The sequence below is a fragment of the Tachyglossus aculeatus genome, chromosome 20 (genome assembly GCF_015852505.1).
Source record: "Tachyglossus aculeatus isolate mTacAcu1 chromosome 20, mTacAcu1.pri, whole genome shotgun sequence".
Classification (NCBI taxonomy): domain Eukaryota; kingdom Metazoa; phylum Chordata; class Mammalia; order Monotremata; family Tachyglossidae; genus Tachyglossus; species Tachyglossus aculeatus.
Genome location: NC_052085.1, coordinates 21,140,343 through 21,153,260, shown reverse-complemented (window position 1 = coordinate 21,153,260; position 12,918 = coordinate 21,140,343). Strand labels below are relative to the sequence as shown.

The 12,918-nt window shown below is 42.6% G+C and overlaps 1 non-coding gene and 1 pseudogene across 1 annotated transcript; both read left to right on the top strand.

The window, feature by feature from the left end:
- Window positions 1–2,550: 2,550 nt before the first annotated feature.
- On the top strand, window positions 2,551–2,645 carry LOC119941664 (annotated as a pseudogene).
- Window positions 2,646–12,539: 9,894 nt separating this feature from the next.
- Window positions 12,540–12,677, top strand: LOC119941705. Its single transcript, XR_005455289.1, has one exon. It is a non-coding gene; the product is annotated as a small nucleolar RNA SNORA7 (small nucleolar RNA).
- Window positions 12,678–12,918: the final 241 nt, after the last annotated feature.

Below are 12,918 nucleotides of genomic sequence, written 5' to 3'. Positions count from 1 at the left end.
ACAGGTCAATCCATAAGGCAAAAAAAAAGTATAAAAAACCAGAAATGGATTAACAGAAGAGAAATAAAATACTCTTGCCAGCACTTGGATTCTCAACCTTAACTTTGACCTTGTAAGTTGACGAGATAATAAAGTGAGTTTCCTATCAAGCTTCAGATAACAGTCACATCAGTCTAGGATGAAAAATTGAATTACTCAGTAATGAGAAATAAAAGGTCCTCTGAGGGGAAACCAAGAGGCATTAGACCCTACAGAGAGACTCAAGTAAATACTGAATTTCAACAAGTCTAGGGTTCAGGAGTGGGGAGGGAGCTTGACTGGTTAGGGTGGGGTGTGTGCCGAGGTGAGGGCAAAGGAAGAAAATATTCCCCTTTGAAATAAAATATTTTCCAAGGAGATAAACACAGAGAAGGACTGAAAATTCAGCGAGTTGATCTCACCCTCAGACTTTTCCACCTTAGGTCAAAAGTGTATATCCAGCTCAGGATGTTGCTCACCCCTTTAGAAGGGACCCCCTGATAATAATAATAATGATGATGATGGCATTTGTTAAGCACTTAATATGTGCTGAGCACTGTTCTAAACGCTGGATCTTGGTAATCTGTGAAGGAGCTGGTTCACGGGTTTAAGGGAGACATACTATCCAGACTGCAAAACATAACCCACTGCACTTCAAAAGCTAAGAGGGTTCCCGGGCCACAATGAAGCCCCAAATCCAGGTGAGCAGGAGCTGAGGAATGGCTGAATGTTCTGCTCAAATTGATATAACCATCCACAGGAGATGAGATCTGTCACATCCATATGGGCTTAGACTTTGCTCCATTTAGCTTTCCTTTTGTTAAAATCAGGAAAAGGACAAATGGGCCCTAATAGGAAAAACAATCAATCAGACAGCCTTCAGCTATTTATTGAGTGCCTACAGAATGCAGAGAACGGTACTAACCACTTAGGAACATGATAAATATAGTAATTTCCTTTCCCTCAAGTAACCTAAAATCTAAGACTCCTCTTGGAGCGACAACTGCAACCTTTTGGAGCTGGAATTTTTCTAATAGTGTATCCTGCAGATTCTCTACAATTCTGAGTATCACCCTCTGAATTTCCCAATAATGTAACATGGCAGAGATGCGATGTTTCTTTTGGGCAATACTTTTGTTTGGTAAACTTACAAAGATTCTCCATCTTCAACATGACCAGTCCACTTGTGTCTAATGATCTCGAGTCATTAAAAACAAATTTGGCTTGTGCTGAAGAATTATAAGTAGGAAGAAGCAATTGAGTGTAAAGATGCATGCATAGATTCTGTGGAGAGTGGAGATGAGTCTCGCTAGACTGTGAGCTCGCTGTGGGCAGGAATGTGTCTGTTGTTACACTGTACTCTCCCAGGTGCTTAGTTCAGTGCTTTGCACACAATAAGCACTCCATAAATACGATTGAATGAATGAATGAATGCCTAAGTGCTTATAGGATAAGTACTCAGATGCACAAGTACAGAGTAAGGAGGGAGGGGTGGGGAGATAAACGATTATTTACAGAAGGCTTCCTGGAGGAGATGTGATTTTAGTAGGGTTTTGAAGATGAGGAGAGTAGTGGTTTGTCATAGATGAAGGGGAGGGGATTCTAGACAGGAAGGAGGGCATAAACTAGAGGTTGACAGGGACAAAAGTAAGAGTTAGGCCCAGTGAATTGGCATTAGAGGAGCCAAACTTGCAGGTTGTAGTGGGAGAGGAGCAATGGGGAAGCAGCAGGGCATAGTGGACAGAGCACAGACTTGGGAGTCAGAGGATCATGGGTCCTAATCCCAGTTCTGCAACTTGCCTGCTGAGTGAACTTGGGCAAGTCGCTTCACTTCTCTGCCTCACTTACCTCATCTGTAAAAGGGCCTGAGACTGTGAACCCCACATGGGAGAGGGACTGTAACCCAATTTTCTCCATCCCAGCGCTTGGTACAGTGCCTGGCACATAGTAAGTGCTTAACAAATACTACAGTTATTATTATTAAGTCAGTGGGAGTGCCTTCAAGCTAATGGTGAGAAGTTTCTGCTTGATGTGGAGATGGATGGAGGTCCACTGGAGGTTTGTGAGGTGTGGGAGGGTATGCGTATTTTCAGAGAAATGATCCAGGCAGCAGAGTGAAGTATGGACTGGAGATTGGAGAGATTAGAGTCAAGGTGGGGTGTGAGGGGAATGATGCAGTAGTAACCAGGATATGACAAGTTCCTCATGCCTTGTGCCGGAGTGGTGGCAGTTGAAAGAACCAACAGGATTTGGTAACTGATTGAATATGCAGGTCGAAAAAGAAATTTGAGTCAAGGATTACTCCAAGTTTGCGGGCTTATGAGATTGGGAGGATGGTATTCGTTAAGCGCTTACTATGTGTCAAACACTGTTCTCAGCGCTGGGGTAGATATAAGGAAATCCAGTTGGACACAATCCCTGTCCCACATGGGGTTTACAGTCTTAATCCCCCATTTGACAGGTGACGTAACTCAGGCCCAGAGAAGTGAATTGATTTGCCCAAGGTCACGCAGCAGACAAGCGGCAGAGCCGGGATTAGAATCCATATACATATACATATACAGAGAAGATTAGCATGGCCCCTGCTCAAGGATGACATGCAAATTCGCGAAGCGTTCCATATTTTTAATCAACCTAAGCATCAGGCAAAAACTCCTCACTCTCGGCTTCAAGGCTGCCCATCACCTCACCCCCTCCTACCTCACCTCCCTTCTTTCCTTCTCCAGCCCAGCCTGCACCCTCCGCTTCTCTGCCGCTAACCTCCTCACTGGGCCTTGTTCTCACCTGTCCCACCGTCGACCCCCGGCCCACGTCCTCCCCCGGGCCTGGAATGCCCTCTCTCTGCACATCCGCCAAGCTAGCTCTCTTCCTCCCTTCAAAGCCCTACTGAGAGCTCACCTCCTCCAGGAGGCCTTCCCACACTGAGCCCCCTCCTTCCGTGCCCCCTCCTCCCCACCCCCCCCGCCATACCTCCTTCCCCTCCCCATAGCACCTGTATATATGTATATATGTTTGTACATATTAATTACTCTATTTATTTTACTTGTACATATTTATTCTATTTATTTTATTAATATGTTTTGTTTTATTGTCTGTCTCCCCATTCTAGACTGTGAGCCCACTGTTGGGTAGGGACCATCTCTATATGTTGCCAACTTGTACTTCCCAAGCGCTTAGTACAGTGCTCTGCACACAGTAAGCGCTCAATAAATATGATTGAATGAATTAATGAATGAATATACTTCTGACTCCTAGGCCTATCCACTATCCACTAGTGTTGTCAGCCAAGATGGGGCAATTGAGCCCAGTAGAGTGTTAAGGAGGGAAGTGCTTTGCACATAGTAAGTGCTTAATAAATACCTTTAAAAAAAAATGATAAGGAGTTCAGTTTTTGACATGCTGAGCTTGAGCTGTCCTAAAGGATGGAATTGTCCCATTATCATCAGGTGTTAATCTATTTTGATTGGCTTGTGAGCTTGTCGTGGACAGGGAATGTGTTTACCAACTCTCCCAAGTGCTTAGTACAGTGCTCTGCACATAGTAAGCACTCAATAAATATGATTGACTTGCAAATGACAGACAATTTTCCAGACTGTACCTCTACCTGCCACGTCTGCTTGAACCAGGTCAACGTGGGCTGTTTCAGGGAACATTTGCTGAAATAGAACAGCATATGCTTCTGGCTTCTGCTCAAAATGCATCACTGGGGGAATGTTCTCATAAACACCGGGAATCTGTACAAAAGGCCATAGCTTGTCTTCCTCTCTTTCTCTCTCTCTCTCTCTCTCTCTCTCTCTCTCTCTCTCTCTCTCTCTCTCTCTCTCTCTGTGTCATATACAGGCCAAATCTCATGAAATAACAATACATATTTCTTATTTCTCGACTCGTGAAGGAATGCACATTCGCTATCAGTGTTGCTTCCAACGGTATGCACAAGTCGTGGGAATGTTTTAGATGGCTGGATCTACCAAGGGAATATTAATTGCCAAAATAATCTTACCCCTCCCCCAAATCCAGAAACAACAGCAGGGAATAGCATTAGAGTGCATAGTCCAAGGCTGATGAACATTTTGGAGAGTTTAAGGATATCTTAGCTATGCAGGAGGGTATCACACTCTTCAAATAAATTCAGTCGATAATCTTATTAGTGGAAGGAAAGTTGGAAATATAATGTTCTTATATTCTTATAATATAATGTTCTTATAGTCTTTTGTATAAGGAGAAGTTACATTAGCCCCAGAATACATTTCCCCTTGGTCTGTGGAAGGATCAGCCAAAGTGCTGAATATAGGTGTTCGCATATATAGAGGGAGGGTGGTTGGGAGCGAGGGAGGGGGAGAGAGAGAGAGAGAGAGAGAGAGAGAGAGAGAGAGAGAGAGAGAGAGAGAGAGAAGAAGAAGGAGGAGGAGGAAGAGGAGGAGGAAGGGGAGGGGGAAGAGGAGAAGAAAGAAAGAGGAGGAGTAGGAGAAAGTAGAAGAAGAAAAGAAGAAGAGGAGGAGGAAGAGAAGAAGAAGAAAAACAGGAGGAAGAAAAAGAAAAAAGAATAGTAATAATAATAATAATGGTATTTATTAAGCGCTTACTTTGTGCATTGCACTTTTCTAAGCACTGGGGAGGTTACAAGGTGATCAGGTTGTGCCCTGGGGGGCTCACAGTCTTAATCCCCATTTTACAGATGAGGTAACTGAGGCACAGAGAAGTGAAGTGACTTGCCCAAAGTCACACAGCTGACAAGCGATGGAGCCGGAATTTGATCCCATGACCTCTGACTCCAAAGCCCGGGCTCTTTCCACTGAGCCACACTGCTTTGTTCTGTTGCTACTGATGGAGAAATCCTATCTATGTGTATAAGTGTGGCTTAAAAGACCACTGTGATTCATTCAATCAATTAACGGTACTTGTTGAGCACTTACCTTGTGCAGGGCACTGTACTAAGCACTGGGGAGAATACAATATAACTTCCCCATTGTGTTCATGGAAAGAATCTTCCTTTCTGGGCCAATGGATATGCCTCATCCAACCTCCATGCTTCACTCTGTTGCCCCAGATCAGTTTTCTAAAATTTATTCTGTATACATCTCCCTATCCTCAAAAACTTCCAACGGTCACCCAACCATCTTGGCATCAAACAGACACTCTTCATTCACCCTCAGCTTTATGACACTCAATCTGTTTTCTTTCCTACCAATGCTCACTCCTTTCCCACTACAACGCAGCCTGTATGCTTAGCTCCTCCAACACCAATCTATTTGTTGTTCCTCAATCTTGTTTCTCTCTTGCTGTCAACTCCTTTGCTCCTTGCCCTCCCTCCCTACCTGGAATTCCCTTTCCCTTCACATCCCTTCCCCTTGGAGAAGCAGCATGGCCTAGCGGATAGAGCCTTTGCCTGGGAGTCAGAAGACCGTGGGTTCTAATCCCTCCTCCGCTACTTGTCTGCAGTGTGACCTTGAGCAAGTTGCTTCACATCTCTGTGCCTCAGCTCCCTCATCTGTAAAATGGGATTGAGGCTGGAAGCCCCCCGTGGGACAGGGACTGTGTCCAAACTGATTTGTTTGTATCCTCCCTCGTGCTTAGTACAGTGCCTGGCACATAGGAAGCACTTAAATATCATTATCATTATCTTTATACTGTTGCTTTATGCAATTTATTTTATTGTCTGTCTCCCTCACCAGATTGTAAACTTCTTGTGGAGAGGAATTGAGTCTACCAATGCTATTTTATTCTCCCATGGGCTTAGTAGAGTACACTGCATGCAGTAAGTGCTCAATAAACACTATTGCTTGATTCATCAAAATAACTGCTTCAGAGATTAAAGCTACAAGCCCAGGGAAAGTTCCCAAATAAAATTCACCGAAAGAATTCACCAAATGGCCCCTCATAAACCCATCTACCACAAAGATGAACCCTGAATTCCAGTATATGCTCTCACTCCCCTCTATCTTTGTCATCTAGCATGCCCAAGATCTTTCAGTCCCCAAAGTCCAAACTCCAGAGGCAACTAACAAAATCCAACAGGATTTGAGTAAGATGCAATCTGAGCCACTCTTCCTCACTTAGTACAGTGCCTGGCACATAGTAAGCACTTAACAAATACCATAATTATTATTAATTATTATTAATGTTGAATAACTGAACATTTCCTGCAGTGTTCCCCAAAACTTTAGAGGTGCTTAGAGGAAACCAAACCAAACATACCAAGTTACGGACAACATTCCTTAAAGTTCCCTAGGTTTCCATGAAATGCATTTAGACTTGTCCTTTCTTTCATTGTGAAATCTAATCAAATCTTGTCCAGGACAGCCTGAATTCTGTCAATTGGTTAACACAGTCCAATTCAAGACTGAACATACCAAAGAGAAAATGTCCACAGCGCATCGTTTTATCTTCCCTTTGCCTTCCTTCGTGCCTCATGATTCTGGGATCTTCTTTATCTCTGCCCAGCTTTCTTATTCAGTTCAATATTGAATTTTGAAAATACTAGAGATCTACACTTGAGCATGTCTCAGATTGAGATTTTTAGATAATCTTAAAGAAATGGTATGAGTTTTAACATTATCTTACGGTTGGCGAATATTTTTGATTGCTTAAAGATTGGCTTCTCATTTGCGGTTCTTTCTGGGATACATTTTATTGTAAATAATGTGCATATGGTGACTTCATCCGAGCTGTTTTCAATCACTTGACAGGCTGGGTTTTGAAACGTTATTTCACCAGGCATAAACATAAGGCTGCGGCAGTCATCTGTTGCAGACTCGCTATTGGTTTAAGCACCATAGCTTTGATCCATACTGATTCATGGGTCTATCTATGAATTTGCTATTTTGCCCATTCTTTCCCCCTAATCTGATTGTATACAGAAAGGTTTATGTGCACAGAAATACTGACAATATAATGCTGCTGTTATAAACATCACACAATGGATGAAATCCCAGAGGATCTCAGATATAGTGTGTCTGGGAGAGAAATAGCTGGGAAAGGAAGTTCAAGTATAATTTTTTCCCTGGGAGGTTTTGCATCTGATGATGCATCTGTTTTTCCACAGTAAAATTATTAGAATCAAAGTTGTAGACAAAGGCAATGGATACAAAGACTTCCATTTCTTGTCGTTTTAGAGAATAAGTCTGGGAGAGGTTCACTCGCTCTAAGCAGCATTTAGAACAGTGCTCTGCACATGTAAGTACTTAAAAAATACTAGTGCTTCTACTACAGTAGTGTTATATAGTGGTGTTGTTGAGGCATAGGCATAATATGTTGCCAACTTGTATTTCCCAAGCGCTTCGTACAGTGCTCTGCACACAGTAAGCGCTCAATAAATACGATTGAATGAATGAATGAATGAATAATAATAATAATTATGGTATTTGTTAAATGTTTACTTTGTACCAAGCCCTGTTCTAACCATTAGGGTGGTTAATCAGGTAGAACACAGTCCCTGGCCAATGTGGAGCTCACCCTCTTATCCCCATTTTACAGGTGGGGTAACTGAGGCACAGAGAAGTGAAGTGACTTGCCCGAGGTCATGCAGCAGTCATGTGGCAGAATCGGGATTAGAACCCAGGTCCTTCAGACTGCCAGACCCGAGTTCTATCCATCCACTGAGCCACACAGTAGGAGGGAGGTGAAATTGGTAGGGTCCTCCTAATTCCGGCCCCCAAAGGACATCTCACACTCACCACACGCTTAGCTCTTTCATTCATTCAATCATATTTATTGAGCACTTAATGTGTGCAAAGCACTTTACTAAGTACTTGGGAGAGCCCAATGCAACAACAGACACATTCCCTGCCCACAGTGAGCTCACAGTCTAGAGGGCAAGCAAGCTGGGCCGACCAACTCATTGAGAGCTCTAGAAAATAAGGACCCTTTACCCTAAATTATCTGGGGGTGGGGAGGTTGGGGAGGAGATTCCAGAAAGGACAAGACTACTGAGTTTCAAATGGCTGACAGAGCCGATGCCACTCTACAATAATAATAATAATAATAAAGGTATTTGTTAAACTCTTACTATGTGCCAAGAACTGTTCTAAGTGCTGGGCTAGATACAAGATAATCAGGTTGTCGCAGTTGGGGTTCAAAGTCTTAATCTCCATTTTACAGATGAGGTAAGTGAGGCACAGAGAAGTTAAGTGACTTGCCTAAAGTCACACAGCTAAGTGGCAGACCTGGGATTGGAACCCATGACCTCTGACTCCCAAGCCCATGCTCGTTCCACTTTGTAGTTCTCCACCACTGATAATAAAAATTGTGATGGGGTTTTTTTTGTGGTATTTGTTAAACACTTACTGTGTGCCAGGTACTGTACTAAGCACTGGGGTAAGTACAAAGCTAATCAGGTTGGACACATCCCATGTCCCAGATGGGGCTAACAGTCTTTATCCCCTCTTTTTGTAATTGAGTGACTGAGGCCCAGAGAAGTGAAGCAATTTGCCCAAGGTCACACAGCAGACCTGGGATTAGAAGCCAGCGCCTTCTAACTGCCAGACCTGTGCTATATCCACTAGGCCATGTTTGTTAAAAACTGTGTGCCAAACACCGGGGCCTATGCGAAACAATCTGATCAAGCATAGTCTTTGTACCAAATGGGACTCACAGTCCAAAGGGTAGAGAGAACAGGGATTTAATCTCTGTTCTACAGATGAGGAAACTGAAGGGCAGAAAATAGACTGACTTGCCCAAGGTTACCTAACAGGCAAATTATAAAATATTTATTGATATTACCACCTGTCTCTCCCTCTGGACTATAAGTTCCTTGTGGGCAAGGAACGTGCCTGCTATTCTCCCAAATGCTTAGTACAGAGCTCTGCCATTAGTAAACACTCAGTATATAACATTAGTACAGTCAAGCGCTTAGTTCAGTGCTCTGAATACAGTAAGGGCTCAATAAATAAATAATAATAAGGGCTTAGAGAATAAATAAGGGCTTAGAGAAGCAATGTGGCTCAATGGAAAGAGCCCGGGCTTTGGAGTCAGAGTTCATGGGTTCAAATCCCGGCTCTGCCAATTGTCAGCTGTGTGACTTTGGGCAAGTCACTTAACTTCTCTGTGCCTCAGTTACCTCATCTGTAAAATGGGGATTAAGACTGTGAGCCCCCCATGGGACAACCTGATCACCTTGTACCCTCCCCAGCACTTAGAACAGTGCTTTGCACATAGTAAGTGCTTAATAAATGCCGTTATTATTATTATTATTCTTAAATATGAGCAAATAATTAAAGGGAGAGTTGGAATTGGAACCCAGGTGTTCTGACCTCAGTTTTATGCCCTTTTCATAAGCTACTTTGCTTCTCAGTCTCCAGGCACTGCTATTTTGGGGAATTCCTACCCTCCTCTGTCCCCTTACCTCAAATCCCTCATCTCTTAGCCATGCTCACCCCTCAGAAACAATCATTCCACTAACCATTTTTAATGTGTTTAATAGCACTAAAGCATCCTGCCTTCTCATGAACCATTTTTCCATCATTTTTCCTCCAGTGTTTGCTGTTGAACCAGCAGAGATGATAAGCAAGAGTGTTTTTTTTTCCACCTCAAATAATCCTTTAACAGTATCACATTTGAATATGGAACCCAGTGATTTGTTCATTGTGGTTTTGATCATTTGGCATTGAGCATGGTATCAGAGAGATGTGACAAGTTTAAATATATGAAAACACTGGCTTAAGACAGGAAACCAAAGCTCCCTATTTAGCTCCTCTTTCTGCAGGAGGAGCTGCTAGGGGTTTATAAATAGTTATTTCTCCCCCCATGAAAAATGGTAGCGGTCACAACAAGCTGAACATTCACAAACAAATAGTTTCATGGAGTGAATATGATTAAACTCAGTGGGAGGGCGACAGCTCTCTGGCCCTTGTTTAAGTTTTGATAAGCCAGTCTAGATAAGTTCCCTGGCATGAAAACGCCAAAGTGTTACAAATTCCCATGAATCACTAATCTACCCATAAACAGTTTTCCCAAGTCACAGAGAATTCTCCTGTCTCCTCATCCCTAAAATTCAACACTCTTTTGTGTTTCATCTTTGCTTTCCACCAGCATTATGCCGGTTATTTGTCTACTGAATGAATATTGTCTCAAAAGGGGTAAGGGAAATTAGAACATCTAGACACGCTTCACCATATTAGGGCTGGAAAATGCTAGAATGATCTTGAATAGCCTGATAGCCATCATCATCGATAACACATATGTATGTATCTTTAAACTCTGTTACTTCTCCTCCCGGTAATTTATTTTAGTATCTGTCCTTCTAGCTAGATTGTAAACTCCTTGAAGTCCAGGACTTTTACTTTTTTTTTATAGTATTTGTTAAGCACTTACTATGTTCCAGGCACTGTACTAATCCCAGGGGTGGATACAAGCTAATCAGGTTGGATACAGTTCATGTCCTACATAGGCTCACAGTCTTAATCCCCGTTTTACAGATGAGGCACAGAAAAGTTAAATGACTTGCCCAAGGTCACACAACAGGCAAGGGACGGAGTCGGGGTTAGAACTAGGTCCTTCTGATTCACAGCCCCGTGCTTTATCCACTAAGTCATGATGCTTCTCTGGCATTGAGGGATTGTGCATATTAGTTCTATCAAAATCTCTCCAGTGCTTAGTTCAGTACTCTGCAGTGTAAGCACTGAATGAATATGATTGACTGCGAATCAAAGGACCCCCACATTTCTTGGAGTCCCTCACTTTGTGGGGGGGCCTTGGTTAAGTTAAAAGTGAGTTTTAACTGAGAGGGAAGTAGCCCTGGCCTCTCTTTGGGGAAGAGAGAAACTTACATATGTTCAAGTGCTCCCAGGGGCTTCTGAGAAGGACAATCTCAAAAGCTCTCTGGTCAGGAAAACCAGCATGTTTTGTTGTATACAGGGTTTCACAAGAATAGGCTAATACATAATTCCAGACTTATTTTTCCATACCAGCATACCTCATTTGCAAAGACTGTTTGTCATTTGTACGTGAAAAGTCTTCTGCATGTTGCAAAGACTTTGGAGGAAGCTCAAGTCCTGTTTTCTGGAAAAAATTCCCAGGGGATCAGAAACATATTCCGACTCCAACTTCCAGATCCCTTTTTCTTATGGTATTTATTTAAGCACTAACTATGGGCCTGTGTCTAATTTTTCTGGTTGGGTATTATTTTCCTGTACTTATGTACAGTGTTCTGCCCAAATTGATTCGTAAATACCCTTAGTACTACACAGTTTATGTTGTTTTTCAGAAGTGTCAAGAAGAATTCTGTCTAGAATCATGCCTACAATAAGCAGCGAGATTCCCAGTTCATTTCATTCATTCACTCACCCAATCATATTTACTGAGCACTTTCTGTGTGCAATGCACTGTACTAAGCACTTGGGAGAGTACAATACAACAACAAATAGACATTCCTGCCCACAACGAGTTCATTTTCACAATCAACTTTCTACCCTTCTTCTCCAAGATGGTTGCCCCTATATTAAGAAGAGCTTTTACAGATACTTGAGGATTAGGTCACATCCTTGTTTGTAGATTTCTGCAGATTTTGTGCCTTTTGATTGGTACAATTTTCTCTTTGATTTTTGAGTCTGGAAATTGCTTCTCTAAGAGCTCTACGCAGAGCTGAGATCTTGTCTCCACAGTTTGACTGGCTAATGTTGTTTCCCATCCCATCAAATTATTTTGGGAAACAGATTATTGGGGACTCGGGTACAATATTATTTCTGCTCTGTTCCAGAGTACTTTCAGTGGGCTGAGAAAAAAGGAGCATGAAGATACAAACTGTGCTTTATCATTTCCTTTCCATCTGTCCTTAGGCTGATGGGAGACAGTTACATCCCATCCCAAGGGGTCTTAAAGGGAACTGGAGTGGCTCAAATTCCATCTGGAGCTCGAGAGAAAAGTACAAGAAAAAGAATGGCCTTTCTCCAACCCAGGAGCATTGCTTTTCTTCAATCATATATTGCTTCCCACAGAGGTGCTTTTTTAGTAGCTTTTGTTAAACATTGCAGACAAGTCAGGGGTTTTTGAGAGGGACAGGAGAATGTTTTCAATTTTGGAGCTGGTATTTGTAGAGTGGTTTAGCTTCTTAGAAAGGCATTGTAATAGTACATAAGCAAACTGCTTTTTTTCCTGAGTGGAGATTTGGGACCTGAAGTTCTGAATGGAAACAGAGCACAATCTAGAGTTCTAATAAGTAACATGAGAAAGGGTTGTGTTGAAGAAGGGAAGAAAGTCTTTCCTTTCCATCACACTATCTAAGCTGGGTTCATTTCTGTTTACTCTTTTTCAGCAAATACCTCAAAAATCTCCTCAGCTGAATATAATCACTAGCTTAATTCTGTCAAAGAGGCCATTTGGAATTTCTAAGCTTGGATTTTGATTTTTCATCACCCCACCCCAAGGCTGTAAATGCACAGATCGTATTAGTGAAAGAGAACCTTCCTACAGGACTGTTCAGTTCAGGAAACGAATGTGTTGCTTTCCCTGAAAGAAAAGGAAATAATCCTAGGACAACCGCTTAGTATAACTCTTTGCACAATTTAAGTGTTCAGTAAATACCTTTGCACTTCTCAAGGTTGCACCTGGAGAGTTTCCAGTACTCTACCAGTCTCAACTATGGGAGGGAGAGTCAAGCAGAGGCCTAACCATTCCATTCCTAGCTTGGCCAGTGGCTAGTGAGTGGAAGGCAATTTGCTACAGGTCAAAACTCACCTGTGCTGGGCAGCAGCGGCATGGGAGAGAGTCACAGGTTTACTGCATGGAAGGAGGCAATGGTAAGCCACTTCTGTATTTTTACCAAGAACTCTATAGTTACACTTACCAGAATGATTGCAAATAGAGGTGGGGCGTTCTGGGAGAGATGTGTCCATGGCGTCGCTATGGGTCGGACACGACTTGACAGCATAAGACAACAACAAAATACCATTGACAATGCATAGGAGA